Source organism: Nomascus leucogenys, chromosome 5, assembly GCF_006542625.1.
Source record: "Nomascus leucogenys isolate Asia chromosome 5, Asia_NLE_v1, whole genome shotgun sequence".
Classification (NCBI taxonomy): domain Eukaryota; kingdom Metazoa; phylum Chordata; class Mammalia; order Primates; family Hylobatidae; genus Nomascus; species Nomascus leucogenys.
In genome coordinates, this window is record NC_044385.1 from 62,590,870 (window position 1) to 62,608,325 (window position 17,456).

General features: G+C 38.4%; 1 pseudogene; it reads right to left on the reverse strand.

Annotated features, from left to right (window-relative positions):
* Positions 1-16,771, reverse strand: part of LOC100579243 — a 48,279-nt pseudogene extending 31,508 nt beyond the window's left edge.
* Between the last annotated feature and the right edge of the window lie 685 nt (positions 16,772-17,456).

Here is a 17,456-nt window from a genome sequence, read left to right on the forward strand (position 1 = left end):
ATGGCTGAGCTGTCACTCAAACCACAAGATGCAGTCCCTCCCACTCTTTCCACCCCTGTCCAAAGGCAGAGGAGCAGCAATCCATGGCCACCTCAAACACAGGCCATGGGGGGGTACTGCCAGACTACCACCAATGTTCTCATAAGGCCCAAAGGCTCTTAAGTCAGTTTGTGGTGAATGCTCCTGTTAATTATTTTTAAATGCATCTTTTTTTTTTTTTTTTTTTGAGATGGAGTCTCACCCTGTCACCCAGGCTAGAGTGCAATGGCATGATCTCGGCTCAGTGCAACTTCTGCCTCCCAGGTTCAAATGATTCTCCTGCCTCAGCCTCCCAAGCAGCTGGGATTACAGGCAACCACCACCATGCCCAGCTAATTTTTGTATTTTTAGTAGAGACGGGGTTTCACCATGTTGGCCAGGATTATCTCGAAATCCTGACCTTGGGATCCTCCCACCTCAGCCTCCCAAAGTGCTTCTTATAAAAGTACAAAATACCTTAATGCATTATAAAAATAATCAAACTTACCCTTCTACAAATACTCGAAGAAGAACATCCATGAGAAAAAATAAGGCAATAGCTAGAGAAATAGAACGATACTCCAAAGGAATATAAAGTTTGCTATCAGTGAAAATTAGGTCGGCAAGGAGGAGAGTGACATCCAGTAAGACCAGGAAAACTCCAAATATTCTAAAATAAATAAATAAATAAATACAAAGATAAAGGGGCATTTGTCCCTATAGCTATACTATATTTAAGCCACTGATCAGGTACCAAAATGTTATTATTTAGTATTAAGCTGCCCAGTGGCAGGAAAAACTGTAATGCCTTAGAATCTCAGAAAAATCACTGTTTTCACCCAATAGAAGCAGTTCTTAATAAACAAAATTCTCACCAAACCACTTCACAAGATATTATCATGGCCTTTTATAGTAGACACATCAGACCAACACCTTAAGAGAGAAAAGTAAAACTGAATTCAAATCACCTGTGTCTGTTTACAAACTCTTCTTTAAATTTGAGAATTTCATAAGAAGTTTATACCAATTTCTCACAAAAAATAAACCCTCATTAATCTGGATAATTCTAAAGAATTTATTAATAAAAAACAAATGAAAGCATGAGTAACATAAGCTCTTAAAAGACCAAGATTTTTCATCAGTGACATTTTCAACAAGTACATGACTCCATATTTATGGGTGCTTCTAGCATAGTGATGGGCACATGAGTCTTGAACTCTAAAGTACCTCCTGCCACTTGCTGTTACATATTCTAAATACATTCTCCATAAATTGATTAGACTATTTGCCTCATCTATGAAGATGAATTAGTCTTTGAAGTACTTTTTTAAAAACTTGCAGCTCAAATTCAAATATTATTAATTCAAAAGGAAACAATTATATTGCATAAACCTATATCATAGTATGAAATCTTACTCTTATGTAGCAAAGAGTCTAAGTAAATTGTTTCCAGAATTAAAGAGTAATTCTAGATGTATAAGGTACTTAATAAAACACTTTACTAATAATTATGGAATTTTAACATTTGATTTTCATTAATGTTACTTTTGCAGATGGAAGAAAAACAATATTAATATGTTACTATTAATCTTAGGCAAAAGCCATTTATTTGCAATTCTTAATGTCCAGCTTAAACCAAAATTCCATGATAAATTAGATTACATTAGATGGGGCACATGACTACTTAGCAATTGATGGACAGTGGAAATGCTTTTTTGTTATTTTATTTCAGTGTTTCTCATTGAAGTACTAAGTCTCATATATATATGTATGTATAGATATATATGAGACTCATATATTTTTTCTTTTTTTTTTTTTTTTTTTTTTTTTACATAGAGTCTTGCTATGTCGCCAAGGCTGCAGTGCAATGGTGCAATTTCAGCTCACTGCAATCTATGTATGCCTCCTCGGTTCAAGCGATTCTTCTGCCTCAGCCTCCTGAGTAGCTGGGATTACAGGCACCCGCCATTATGCTTGGCTAATTTTTGTATTTTTAGTAGAGATGGGGTTTCACCATGTTAGCCAGGCTGGTCTTGAACTCCTGACTTCATGTGATCTGCCCGCCTCGGCCTCCCAGAGTGCTGGGATTACAGGCGTGAGCCACCGCCTCAGATATAGTCTCGGATATATTTAATACATGGTGTTTTCTATGTCTCACATACCCAAATGCAAAGGATCATACAATTGAACGCACAATTTTCTTAATCTTGCTGCTGCAAAAAGAAGTAAAAATAAAATTAATCAGATTTCTTCTAACATATACTGTAAATTTAACCAAAAAACAAAGGGCTTTATAAATATAATTTTAAAAGAAAATTATTCAGAAGTTGTATAACAAAATGCTTTTTACTAATAGCTAAAATTTTATTCTTCCTGCTCCATGAGTATTTTACTTGTTTACTTTGCTATCCAGAAGACAGTAAACTTTGGATGTTTAGTAACATTTCCATTGCACGCAAAGCCCCAACCCCAACTTTATGGCAATACTAAACTTAAACTTATGGTCATCAACTCAAGGAGTACAGCATGAAGACAGAAAAGGTTGATAGAAGAGAACCGCATTTTAATGCCAGCCTGGGCAAGTCATCAAACTTTGGCCAGATCTCAGTTTCCACTGCAATAAAATAAGGTGTTTCGGGAATGAGCATAGGGAATAAATGATGCTCTTGTCATCTCCTCAAACTAGACACCTAGTGAACAGATACACATTAGCAAGAGTTGCATATGAGGTTGCAAATGAACTTCAGAGGTAAGACATTTTAGTAAGATATACCTCAAAGGACAAACACCCGAAAGACTGGGCTTGTGGTTTTGATTTGCATTTCTCTAATCTGTGATATTGAGCTTTTCTTCATATGCTTGTTGGCCACATGTATGTCTGAAAGACTGGGCTCCTTCCATTAATCAAAGGAAGGAGAACCTGTTTGATGGAGCCTCTAATAATGCCTCATTTTACCTTATGGCTGGAGACAAGGTAGCTGATGAAGAACAATTTTTTTTGTCCTATTGAAGCCTCCTGTGTTGGAGGAGTCTTCAGGAAGTTTCTGTCATACTGAAGCCTCCAACACAGCACTCAAATTCCACCCCGAGAGCCATGAATCCTAAGACAATGCTCACAGCCTGTGCCTAAGACTGGAGAACAAAGAGGGCAGATACTGAGCAGAACTGGGGCACTGACAAAATTGGCCTTTGACATGAACAGACATTTCTCAAAAGACATACATGTGGCCAACAAGCATATGAAGAAAAGCTCAATATCACAGATTAGAGAAATGCAAATCAAAACCACAATGAGATACCATTTCACACCAGTCAGAATGGCTATTACTAAAAAGCCAAAAAATAACAGATGCTGGCAATGTTGCAGAGAAAAGGGAACACTTATACATTGTTGGTGTGAGTGTAAATTAGTTCAACCACTGTAAAAAGCAGTATGGCAATACCTTGAAGAGCTAAAAGCAGAACTATTTGACTGAGCAATCCCATTACTGAGTAGATACCCAGAGGAATATAAATCATTCTACTGTAAAGATACATGCATATGAATGTTCACTGCAGCACTATTTACAATAGCAAAGACGTGGAATAAACCTAGGTACCCATCAATGACAGATTGGATAAAGAAAATGTGGTACATATATACCATGGAATACTATGCAGCCACAATAAAAGAATGAGATCATGTATTTTGTGGGAACATGGATGGAGCTGGAGGCTCTTATCCTTAGCAAACTAGTGCAGAAACAGAAAACCAAATACTGAATGTTCTCACCTATCAGTGGTAGCTAAATCATAAGGACTTATGAACACAAAGAAGGAAACAGACACTGGGGTCTACTTAAGTGGGGAGGGTAGGAGGAGAGAGAGAAGCAGAAAAGATAACTATTTGGGTACTGAGCTTAATACCTGGATGATGAAATAATATGTAAAAAAAAAAAAAAAAAAAAACCTCCCTGACACAAGTTTACCTATGTAACAAACCTCACGTGTACCTCCAAACCTAAAATAAAAGTTAAAAAAAACAAAATTGGCCTTTGATGAATGATGTTAGGTTAACCTGAGACAAAGGAAATCCCCAATCCTTCTCATCTTCCCCTCTCCACCTGGACCCACCACCTCCACCCAGGCTTGGAGAGTTAAGGCTGATGTAGATGGAGGATCAATTGGCCAAAAGAGATGAATTCTCTCCTCAAGTTGCCATTCCCTTACTACAAGAACCTCTGATCCCACACAGTCTACTGGATCTCTGGGTATCAAGGAAATGTCATAAATCTGAAGTCACTTGACAATGTCACCATACAGAACCAAGTCTGACAGATTATGAAGGCATGAAGAAGTGGCTTGGGTGGCTTTAGCCCCTTAATCTGTTTCAGTGTCCCCTGAAATTATACCAAGTAAATACACAATTGAGACTTTTTTGGTTAAAAAAAGTGTACTATGTAAATGCAGCTTCAAGCAGTTACGTGCAGAGTTTGCGGGGAAATAACTATGACTCAGTAAATGCATATCCAGGAAAAGTACTGTTCACACTCGGGAGCAGCAGACACTCCAACATGAAGCAACACGAAGCACAGCCTCCGTGTACCTTTCCTAAAAACAATTACTCAGAGTGCTTGAGTCAGCTGAGCAATGAATCAAAATGAAGAACACAGAAATAAGGAAGATGACTTACAGAGAAAAGATGGTAAATAATATAAACTCAAAATTAGGTAAGTCTAAATAATAATTGTTAATGTAGCATAAAAATGTAGCAGGTGAACAAAAGCAATGGCAACAAAAACCAAAATTGACAAACAGGATCTAATTAAACTAAAGAGCTTCTGCACAGCAAAAGAAACTACCATCAGAGTGAACAGGCAACCTACAGAATGGGAGAAAATTTTTGCAATCTACTCATCTGACAAAGGGCTAATATCCAGAATCTACAAAGAACTCAAACAAATTTACAAGAAAAAAACAACCCCATCGAAAAGTGGGTGAAGGATATGAACAGACACTTCTCAAAAGAAGACATTTATGCAGCCAACAGACACATGAAAAAAAGCTCATCATCACTGGCCATCAGAGAAATGCAAATCAAAACCACAATGACATACCATCTCACACCAGTTAGAATGGTGATCATTAAAAAGTCAAGAAACAACAGGTGCTGGAGAGGATGTGGAGAAATTGAACACTTTTACACTGTTGGTGGGACTGTAAACTAGTTCAACCATTGTGGAAGTCAGTGTGGCGATTCCTCAGGGATCTCGAACTAGAAATACCATTTGACCCAGCCATCCCATTACTGGGTATATACCCAAAGGATTATAAATCATGTTGCTATAAAGACACATGCACACATATGTTTATTGCGGCACTATTCACAATAGCAAAGACTTGGAACCAACCCAAATGTCCAACAATGATAGACAGGATTAAGAAAATGTGGCACATATACACCATGGAATACTATGCAGCCATAAAAAAGGATGAGTTCCTGTCCTTTGTAGGGACATGGATGAAGCTGGAAACCATCATTCTCAGCAAACTATCGCAAGGTCAGAAAACCAAACACTGCATGTTCTCACTCACAGGTGGGAATTGAACAACGAGAACCCTTGGGCACAGGAAGGGGAACATCACACATTGGGGCCTGTCATAGGGTGGAGGGATGGGGGAGGGACAGCATTAAGAGATATACCTAATGTAAATGACGAATTAATGGGTACAGCACACCAACATGGCACATGCATACATATGTAACAAACCTGCACATTGTGCACATGTACCCTAGAACTTAAAGTATAATAATAAAAAAAAGTAGCAGGTGAAAATGTAAATAAATGATTCTAAAAGTAAAGATAAATAATATGAAATCATGAATAATAGTATTGATTTGAATTTTTAGGCATTCTTACACTAGGATTCAAGGTGTGGAAGAAGATAGAAGTAAAGGCAGGTTGCATTTCTTATCTTTCACAGGTACAAGTCCAGTTTTATTCTCGATATTGATGGAAAAAATGGTATAATTATGTTTTCTAAACATTTAAATATAAACATTGATAGACTAGAAATGGGCTTCTGACTTGCATATCAATAAAAAATGCAAGGGATAAAAACAAATCAATTAATAGCAAAATATAGACAAATTTACAAAGAAAATATCAAAGTATTTTTAATAAAGAAAAAGATGATAAATAAAACCAAACATACCAGAAATCATAAATACAAACATATTACTCTCATATTGCATATTGAGAAATACTCTCAGATAACTTTGAAATTAAAGGCATTACATGGCATACATGAAAGACAAAAACTAAATTTAAATGACAATTCAAAAATAAAGAGATAGAGGCCAGGCGCAGTGGCTCACGCCTGTAATCCCAGCACTTTGGGTGGCCAAGGCAGGTGGATCATGAGGTCAAGAGATCGAGACCATCCTGGCCAACATGGTGAAACTCCATCTCTACTAAAAATACAAAAAATTAGCTGGGCGTGGTGGTGCGTGACTGTAGTCCCAGCTACTCCGGAGGCTGAGGCAGGAGAATCGCTTGAACCTGGGAGGCAGAGGTTGCAGTGAGCTGAGTGGCGCCACTGCACTCCAGCCTGGTGACAGAGTGAGACTCCGGCTCAAAAAAAAAAAAAAAAAAAAAAAAAAAAGACATAGAAAAAGATATGAGATACTAAACCTTAAAACACTAAAAGTTCCAATATTAATATCAAAGTTGAATTAAAAGCACAAATATTAACTATGAACATGACTCACTTTTTATCAATAGAAGGTGGAAGCTACATGACACTAATAAGACCACGTTTAATGAAATGGGATTTGTATTGAAGGCAGGTGCTATCTCTCCCACTGGACACATTTTTCTCTGGTACAGACTCGGGGGGTAGGGAGATGGCCACGATGTAAAGCACGAAAAACACTGCAGTGACTCTGGTCTTCCTGCTCACTCTAGATCACTAAAACAGGGTAAGGACAATACAGGGGGATGACACTTTCATGCTGAGAAAACTACGAGTCACTTAGGAGAAAAGTAAATTTCTACACTTTATACCTTAAGACAAAGTAAATTCAGGGCAGATATTTTATTTAAATGAAGAAAATAAATTCAAAACAGAAATTTTGGTGAATATATTTAAAATCTTGGGGTAAGAAGGACTTTCTGAGAATAACATTAAAGGCAAAATCACAAAGAAAAGTACAGATACATTTGATTACACGAGGATTAAATGCTTTTATGTAGTGAAAAGCAAGACGACCTGGGAGAAATTGCTTATCTTACATAAAATAGAAAAAGGATCAATAGATTTAACTTTTCAGTCCAAAGACAGAAAAGGATAAATGAAGGTGTGTCAAAGAATGTGCATCAGAACAAATATATTTACTAATATCAGAGAAATCAATGATGGCTAGTGTTAAATGTGAGAGGGGAGAAATGTACACTTTGCATCTTGATGTTAAAGCACACATCAATATCAATAGCGTCACAATCATTCCCTTTGACACAGAATTTCCACTTCTGAGAATTTATAACAAGCAAATAACCAACAATATACAGAGATTTAGCCTCAAATATATTCATTTTTGTAACAGTTAAAAACTTGTAAAAAACTTATTGTTCAGCAATATCTGACTATTAAATGAATTATAGCACATCTACACTATGAAATATTACACAACTGTTACAAATAATGTTGAAACTGCACATGAATATATATTAACAAAAATATAGTCATGATGTCATTAAGTAATAAGGTTATTTACAAAAGAATAAGTGTGGTCTCATATCTGTAAACAAAAAAAGTATATGCTTAAAGAACTTAGAAGTGCATGCATCAAAGTTTAAGAATGATTATATGTGGGTAGATTTGTTGATTGTATTTTCTGATTTTCCTTTAATGAACTCTTAAGTTATTTTCAGTTTTTAGAATAAAACCTATTTACAGAACTACAGAGTTTTCAAAGTATTTTTGCATGTTATTTTTGTTTTATTACTAATTTTTTACAATACAATATCCAGTACATAGATTGCATTATAGCCAGTTTACATTTGAATAATCTGAAAGTTAAAGAGGGTTAGTGACTTGCTGAGTATCAGGTGAATGAATATATGGTGTCAAAGCCAAGCACTGATTCCAGCTTTTACTATAAATCCAGTATCATCCCCCAGGTATGAAACACCAGCATTTCTCACAGGGGCTACTGAAAATTCCTCCTATATCTACGTAATGAGACTTTGTAATTTAAAAATAAAATAAAATGAAAACCTGCTTTATTTTGTTTGGAGTGGGGAAAGAAGGAAATGCTTGCCTTGCTTAATCTGTCTAATTTTGTTTCAGCCCTGGGCAGCTCCATTACAGAAAATGTATAGCTAATTTGCAGACACACAGTTTAATTCAGTGGCAAATTCAGGGTAATTTGAAGAACTATTCGTATTTGCCCTCTTTGTTTCCAGTCTTTGTTTAGACACCAACAGCTTACAACCATGGTGAGTTAACCTCCTCTATGGCAGTACTTCCTCTCCAGCATTGACACAAGCTGGTGAATGGTTATACAACTGGGCAAGAAAGAAGCAGAAGAAAAATCTGCTGAATATGTCTGCAGTTCAGACACAAGCCAGTTTAAGAATGGTTTCATTTCAGTGAGTACATGATAAAATGCCTTCAGGTCAGTGCAACAGGAAATAGTCTAGTGAGATTAGAAACAAATAAGAATAAAATCCCAATGAGCATAAAGAGGTCTTTAGTCAGCAAAACATGTTTGCTTTTGCTATCAATACCATTTGCTCATAGGCAAAATCTACAAAATTGGGAATCACACCATATCCAGTAAAAATGAGAAACGTTCACTATTGATGAGTTAAGTAGCATTCTGCATTCCTGTTTTTTTTTTTAAAAAAAACTTTTAATGGAATTAATTTCCTCTAAGAATACTTTTTACATTTTCAAGCTAAAAGAACATTTACTTCTGAATGGATGGAATTTTTTTTCAAAATAATACTTGTCTAAGAATTCAACTGGAGTAAATACGGTGTACCCTCCCACCCAAACATTTTGATATCTTTCCATAGTCTCCCTTTTTCCTTCTTGCCTCAGCAGAAGCCCTGTTTCACTAAAGGTAAGAGATCCATCAATGGCTCCCTCCTTTCAAACTGCAAACTGACTTACTCATATGAAGCAACATTTTCAGCATCTTCGACTCAAACCTGGAAAGTCGTTCTAACATACTTTAGCCACCAAAAAAAAATGCAAAAATATATCATTAGATATTTGCTACACAAAATAGTGATAAAAATATATTTGAATAACAAGAATCCCATGAATCTAAAGGATATAGTAAACATGACTTAGCTCACTGGAAGACCTAATATTTAAGAAAGAAAATTACAATCATTAACCAGAAACTCTTTCCTCATGGATACTCCCAACACTGAATTTGGCATATTTTTATCTTCTTTTCTCTCTCTGTCTCTTTCTATATATATGTATATAAAGATATATAAAAGAATATGTATACAGATATATAATATATAAATAATATGTGTATAGACATATCTCGAAGACATTGTGGGTTTCATTCCAGACCACTGCAATAAAGCAAAAACTGCATTAAGCAACTCACACAAATGTTTTGGTTCCCCTGTGCATATAAAAGTTATGTTTACCCTACACTGTAGCCTGTTAAGTTTGCAATGGCGTTATGTTCAAAAAACTCATGTACATACCTTAATTAAAAACTACTTTATTGGCTAAAAAATGCTAATGATCACCTGAGCCTTTAACAACTCCTAGTCTTTTTGCTGGTGGAGGGCGTTGCCTCCATGTTCATGGCTGCTGACTGATCAGAGTGGTGGTTGCCAATGGCTGGAGTGGCTGAGGCAATTTCTTAAAACAGGACAACAATGAAGTTTGCTGTAGCAAATGACTCTTCCTTTCACAAGTGAGGATTAACTGGTGAAGCCATCAGGTCCTGGACTTTTTTGAAAGCCTTTTTATTACTGATTCAATCTCGTTAACTTGTTTTCGGTCTGTTCAGGTTTTCTGTTTCTTCTTGGCTTAGTCTTGGTAGGTCATATGGGTCAAGGATTTTGTCCACCTCCTCTAGGTTTTCAAATTTATTGTAGAGCTGCTCCTAATAGTCTCTAATAATTCTTTTTATTTCTGTCATATCTGTTATGAGGTCTCTTTTTTTGTTTCTGATTTTACTTATTTGGGTCTTCTCTTTTTCTTAATTAGTCTAGCTAATGGTTTGTTGATATTTTTTAAACCTGCTTTTTGTTGTTAACCTTTTGTAATTTTTGCCTCAAATTTGTTTATTTCTGTTGGTCTTCATTATTTATTTCCTTTTAATAATTTGGGGTTTGGTTTGTTCTTACTATTCTAGTTTCTTGAGGTAGAATTGTTCAGTGGTTTATGTGAAAGTTTTCTAGTTTTTTTGATCCAGGCATTTATTACTAAAAACATACTTCTTTTTTTTTTTTATACTTTAAGTTCTAGGGTACATGTGCACAACGTGCAGGTTTGTTACATATGTATACATGTGCCATGTTGGTGTGCTGCACCCATTAACTCGTCATTTACATTAGGTATATCTCCTAATGCTATCCCTCCCCCTCCCCCTACCCAACAACAGGCCCCAGTGTGTGATGTTCCCCTTCCTGTGTCCAAGTGTTCTCATTGTTCAGTTCCCACCTATGAGTGAGAACATGCGATGTTTGATGTTTTGTCCTTGCAATAGTTTGCTGACACTATTAGCAAATACATTTTTTGCACCAAAAGGAGTAGATTTTCCATAAATATGATATACATACATATATAAGTGAGGGTATGCAAATCCTACCACATAAGCCCAGTAAGTAAAGCCCAACAATTAACAAAGACTCATTTATCAATGGTCAGTTAATCAGAGATTAATTAAATTATATATAAATTAAACCTATGTACATATTAGAAATACATTTTAGCCAGGCACAGTGGCTCATGACTGTAAACCCAGCAGTTTGGGAGGCTGAGGCGGGTGGATCACGAGGGCAGGAGTTCAAGACCAGCCTGGCCAATATAGTGAAACCCCGCCACTACCAAAAATACAAAAAATTAGTCGGGCATGGTGGCACGTGACTGCAGTCCCAGCTACTCAGGAGGCTGAGGCAGGAAAATCGCTTGAACCCGGGAGATGGAGGTTACAGTGAGCCGAGATCGCGCCACTGAACTCCAGCTTGGGCAACAGCGAGACTTCATCTCAAAAAATAATATTAATAATAGAAATACATTTTAATTTGCCCATGCCTCCAGCGTCCTATAAAATAAATTCTTTTAAAAATTTATTTATTGGCTTAACAATCAATACTACATACAAAACTCACATGCTATTGCTTAATGAGCAACTACAGAATTCTCACCTAGTTGTTTCCTTAATCAGCCACTGATTAAACAAAATCCTTTTATTCCTTCTGTAAAATCTCATTCACTTTGCAAGGTTTCTTGAGCATTACACTATAATTAACTTGCATCAGGTTTTCCATATTACTTACACCTTTAGGATTTATTTCCAGGAGAGGTTTTCACATGACTGGGAAAACCCTCCACCACCTCCTTCCTTTCACTGCTCATGCTAGTCTCTCCTGCCCATGAGACACAGTGAAGTACCCGCGCACCTGAGGAAAGCAGCATCCAATGAGGTGGTGGGTTTGCGCTGGGTCTAGGCACCAACCTCACATGTGGACAGAGCTCTGGATGGTGTGGGACAAGTCCACGTTCCATTAGTTCCGTTCTTTTTTTCCCAGGGCTTCACTACTCCTTATTGGCTGCTATCTCCTCCATGTTGCAAATAGGATTCTCTCCTTTCTTGGAACACTATGGTAGGGTCTCAAACTTAGGAAAACTGCATCCCTTAAAAAATTGCCTACTAGAAATTGAGGGTGACAAATACACTAACAGGAAGAAGCAGCTCTCCTACGAACTGACCTCCTTATACAACTCCATCAAAAAAGGATGCAAAGTTACCTACAAATGCTACAATGAGAAGAATTGCAAACCCTGTTAAGAAACACTCTGTATGGCCATGCAGGCTCCTGAGAGTAAATTCCACAAATGTCCATCTGTCTCCGTGTTTTGTGTTTCCATTTTGTGCATGGGTTTGTTTGTATAAATGTGTTGACAAAAGTGTGTATGGGGTTTCACCGTGTTACCGTCTCAAAAAAAAAAAAAAAGTGTGTATGGATGAAGATGGATGGATATATTTGTGTATGTGCTTGGTGTGTGTATAGCTCCATGCACTCTTATGCATACATATGTCTTTATGTATTTATAACTCACCTTTCACTGATAGGTAACACCAGGGCTGCTCCTTTAAATTCACTTGTGTACGGGCTAGAGCATAATAAAAGAATACAGTCAGATAGGAGACACGATTCTAAATTTGCTTTTTTGGAAAATTAGCTTTTATTACTCTAGACAGAAACCAATTAATTTCTGTCAGGAATCTGAGTCCCATAAAAAAACTGCTTAGTAGGAACTAAGCGTGGCAAATACACTAACAGGAAGAAGCAACTCTCCTATGACCTGCTCCTCTTTATACAACTCCACCAAAGAGGATGCAACGTTACTAACAAATGCTACAACGAGACGCATTGGAAACTCTGTTAAAAAAAAAAAAAAATCTATATGGCCATGCAGGCTCCTGAGAGTAAATTCCACAAACGTCCATCAGTCTCCTTTCTCCTTGGTCTATGTTTCCATCACGTGCATGGATTAGTTTGTGTACCCGTGTTGAAGAGAAGTGTGGATGGATGGATGGATGGATGGATGGATGGATGGATGGATGGATATACTTGCTCATGTGCCTGTGTGTGTGTATAGTTCTATGCACACTTATGCTGATGGGTGACTTTATTTAACTATTTATTACTCACCTTTCTTTCCCAGGTGCCTCCTCGGTTGCTCCTTTAAATTCATTTGTCTGTTGACTAGCGGATGATAAGAGAATACAGTCAGAGAGGAGACATAATTCTGAATTTATATTTTGGAAAAATTACCTTTCATTACTCTAGACAGAAACCAATTAATTTCTGACTATTCATGTGTATAGCACTATTGGAACCTGGAATGTCTTTTTTTCTTTATTAGAAATGAGGATTTCTACAGCGACAACTAAAATCTTAGGCTGGGGAAAATAGTAATGCTTCCCGATTTAAGTAAACCTCTTTATTATGACCTCAGTCCCAATGTGTGACAGACTTTGTGGTGGCAGTTATTTCAAACTCAACTCCAGTTTGTAGGTAGTCAGACCTCTTATTCCATTCAATGTCCTGCTTAAAAGGCCCTCCATTAGCTCCCTACATTCACCCAGCACAGTGGTTCCTCTTGCCCCACAAAAAGGGTCAGGTAACTAGAGGTCTGACACAGGGGCACAATCCAACAGGACGGTGATTTGAGGTTTGGAGCACCAGCCTCCATGGTGACAGAGTTCTGGAGGGTGGAGAACACCTCCAAGGCTCTTAGCTCTGTTGCTTTCTGCTGAAGGCTGCACAGTTCCCCAAGTACTCCTACCTCCTCCTCACTCCAAACAGGATTCTCTCTTCCCTCGGCCTGCTCTGGTATGTCTCATACACAGAAAATCTGCTTTTCCAAAGCATTTGCCTGCTACTTACTAAGGGTGACAAGACAGTAACAGATGGAAGCCTCTCTCTATAGTCGGTTTCTCTTTTTCTAAACAATGTAAAAATGTGGAAGTTATCATCTATACATGATACAGTGAGATGATAAAGAACCTGTGTCAAAGAAACACTGTATTATCATGAACGCATCTGAGAGTGAATCCCACTAATCTCGGTGTCTTTGTCTGTCACTGTTTTGTGTGTGTGTGTATATCTTTTTTTTTTCTTTTCTTTTTTTCTTTTTTGCAACAAAGTTTTGCTCCTGCTGCCCAGGGTGGAATGCAGTGGCATGTTCTCAACTCACTGCAAACTCCACTTCCCCAGGTTCAATCGATTCTCCTGCCTCAGCCTCCTGAGTAGCTGGGATTAGAGGCACCTGCCACCACACCTGGCTAGTTCTTGTAGTTTTAGTAGAGACAGGGTTTCACGATGTTTGCCAGCCTGGTCTCGAACACCTGACCTCAGGGTATCTGCCTGCTTCAGTCTCCCAAAGTGCTCAGATTACAGGTGTGAACCACTGTACCTGGCCATGTGTCCATCTTTTATAACCTGCCTGTCATTGGGGGCTCTCTCAATGATGACTCCCGCCAGGGCATTCAGATCAGGACTAAAGGACAAATATGGTCAGAGTCAGACACAATGCGTAATTCTAATGTTTTGCAACAAATAGCTACAGTTAGTCTATGTGTCATTCCCCAGTTACACTTTAATTATTCACAAGTATGTATATCACTAAATTGACCTGGGATGGCATTTGTTTTATTAGAAATGAGGTTTTTATATGCCAACAGTGAGCATCTTAGGCTGTGAACATAGGGATGCATCCAGATTAAGTAAGGGTATCTACACCTCAATGTGTAACAGCATTTTTGGAGAGCATTTAATTCTAGTTCGAATTTAGTTTCTGAGTCCCCCTTCTTATAATCCCATCTGACTTCCTCATTCTCTATCACCTCCAATCACCTCCTCACTTTTCACCCACCCTAGTTGTCTTTCCTGCCCAAGAGTTGCGGCCAAGTAGCTGGAGGCCTCAAGCAAGGGCTCCACCCCGTGTGAGGGTGGGTATGGGCAAAGCAGTCAGCCTCACATAGTGGCAGAGCTCTGGAGGGGGTGAAATAATTCCAGGGGTATTAGCTCTGTTCTTTGTTTTGGCTGGGATTTCTCTGATCCTTGTCCACTCCTATCTCCTTCTCACTCCAAGCAGGATTCACTTCTCCCTTGGTCCACACTACTAGCACAGTCTCATTCTCACAGAAAGGTAATGTGACTAACACTAACATAAAAAGCCTCCCTCTATGAGTTCCTCCCCATTTTCCTACCTCCATCCAAAAAACAAAAGAATATCCCATACAAAGCTCATTCTGAGAGGACTCTAGAAATAGTTTCAAGGGAACTCCTTGTTCCCGTGGATGCTTGTCACACTCAATAGCCCTACTCAGTGTCTCTTGCGTGTATGAATGCATGTATGTATGTGTTTGTATATGCATAGATACATGTACAACTGTATTCCTTGATATCACACAGTGCATTGGCCAGCCTACTAGAAGATACTCTCAATTCACACAGAGGGCAGTGCCAAAGAACTTAACATGTACATAGTAAGACAACATGTAACTTCCTAGACTTAAGATTTTCAGTTCAAAATAATTCCAATTGCTTTTGTTTGTTTTTTTGTTTGTTTGTTGTTGTTGTTGTTTTTTGAGACAGAGTCTCACTCTGTCACCCAAGCTGGAGTGCAATGGCATGATCTCGGCTCACTGCAACCTCTGCCTCCCAGGTTCAAGCAATTCTCCTGCCTCAGCCTTCCGAGTAGCAGGGACTACAGGCGCCCGCCACCACACCTGACTAATTCTGTATTTTTAGTAGAGATGGGGTTTCACCATGTTGGCCAGGCTGGCCTTGAACTACTGATCTCGTTATCCGCCCACCCTGGCCTCCCAAAGTGCTGGGACTGCAGGCCTGAGCCACCGCACCCGACCTTCCAACTACTTTTCAACCTGTAAATTGCCTTACCCTTACAGAAGTCATGTGTGTATTTGGTTCTTTGGAATCTGCCATGCCATTTACCCTACACATCATACTTTATATGATTGCAGCACATATTTTACACCTATCTAAGACTCACTGACTCAAGAGTTCACCAAAATTCTCTACCACTGGAGCTGGCCAATGCACGACAGCCTTTTGTGGGTGAATTTCTTTTAAATTCAACTCGACTGTGTAGACATTCCTCCCTCTAATCCCATCTATGGCCCACTTCCTGGGTCTCTCCATCATGTCTTTCCTTTCACCCATCATGCTAGTCTTTCCTGTCCATGGGACACAGTGTGGCAAGTAGCTGTGGGCCTAAGGAAGGGCTGCATCCAATGAGGTGGTGTGCTTGTGTTTGTGTTTTAGCACCAACCTCATATGTTGACAGAGCTCTGGAGAGTGAGGGACAAGTCCATGTTCCATTAGCTCTGTTCTTTTCTGCCCAGGGCTTCACTGCCCCTTGTCAGCTGCTATCTCCTCCATGTTGCAAATAGGATTTTCTCCTCCCTTCTGTCAATCTGGTAGGCTCTCAAACTCAGGAAATCTGAGTCCTTTAAGAAGCTGCTTATAGAACTAACGTGACAAAACAAACAGAAGCAGCAGCTTCCTATGACTGCTCCTTTTATATGATCATTAGAAAAGATGCAATGTTACTACAAAGCTGCGATGAAAAATTGGAAACCCTGTAAAAACCACTCTATGGCAGCAGCTCTCAGAATAAACCAAATGTCCGTCATCTGTCTCTTGTTGTATGTTTCCACTGTGTGCATGGGTTTGTTAGGGATGTGATTGAGAAGTGTGTACGGATGGATGCATGGATGGATGGATGGATGGATGGATGGATGGATATATTTGTTTATGTGCCTGTGTGTGTGAATACTTCTATGCTCAGTTATAATTAGATAAATAAAGACACACGTATGCATAACTCACCTTTCATTCATACGTGCCTCTGGGTTCACTTCTGGTAATTCATTTGTGGGTGGACTAGAGGATGACAAAAGAATACAGTCAGACAGGAGACACAATTCGAAATTTACTTTTCTGGTAAAACTAGCTTTCATTACTCTGCACATAAACCAGTTAAGTTCTGACTATTCATGTGTATAGCACTATTTGGTTCTGAAATGTCATTTTTTTATTAGAAAGGAGGATTTATATGATGGCAACCAACATCTTAGGCTGGGGAAAATAGCAATGCTTTCAGATTTAAATAAACCTCTTTATTATGACCTCAGTCCCAATGCGTGACAGCCTTTGTGGTGGCAGTTATTTCAAACTATTGTGTGGAGGTAGTCAGCCCTCTTATTCCACTAAATGTGCTGCCTCGAAAGCCCTCCATTACTTCTTCACTTGATTGCCTCTCTTGGTCCACAAGTAGGGTAAAGTCACTGCAGGTCTGAGTCAAGGACACAATCCAATATGATGGTATTTGGGGTTTGGAGTACCACCCCGTATTGTGGCAGAGTTCTGCAGGGTCGAAAACATTTCTAGGGTTGTTAACTTTTTTCTCTTCTCTGAGGTCTTCACTACTCTCTGTCCCTGCTGTCCTTTCCTGTTTCCAAAGAGGATTCTCTGCTGTCCTCAGCCATTATAGTAAGGACTCACATACAGGCAGTCTGAAAATTATTTTTTATTTTTACTCAGAGTATCAAACAGACTGGTAAGAAAAATCATTCTTCTTTTTATGTGGTCATCTTTTATCTAAATTCATTCAACAAGACATAAAGTCACCTTCATATCCTATAGTGAGGTCACGTA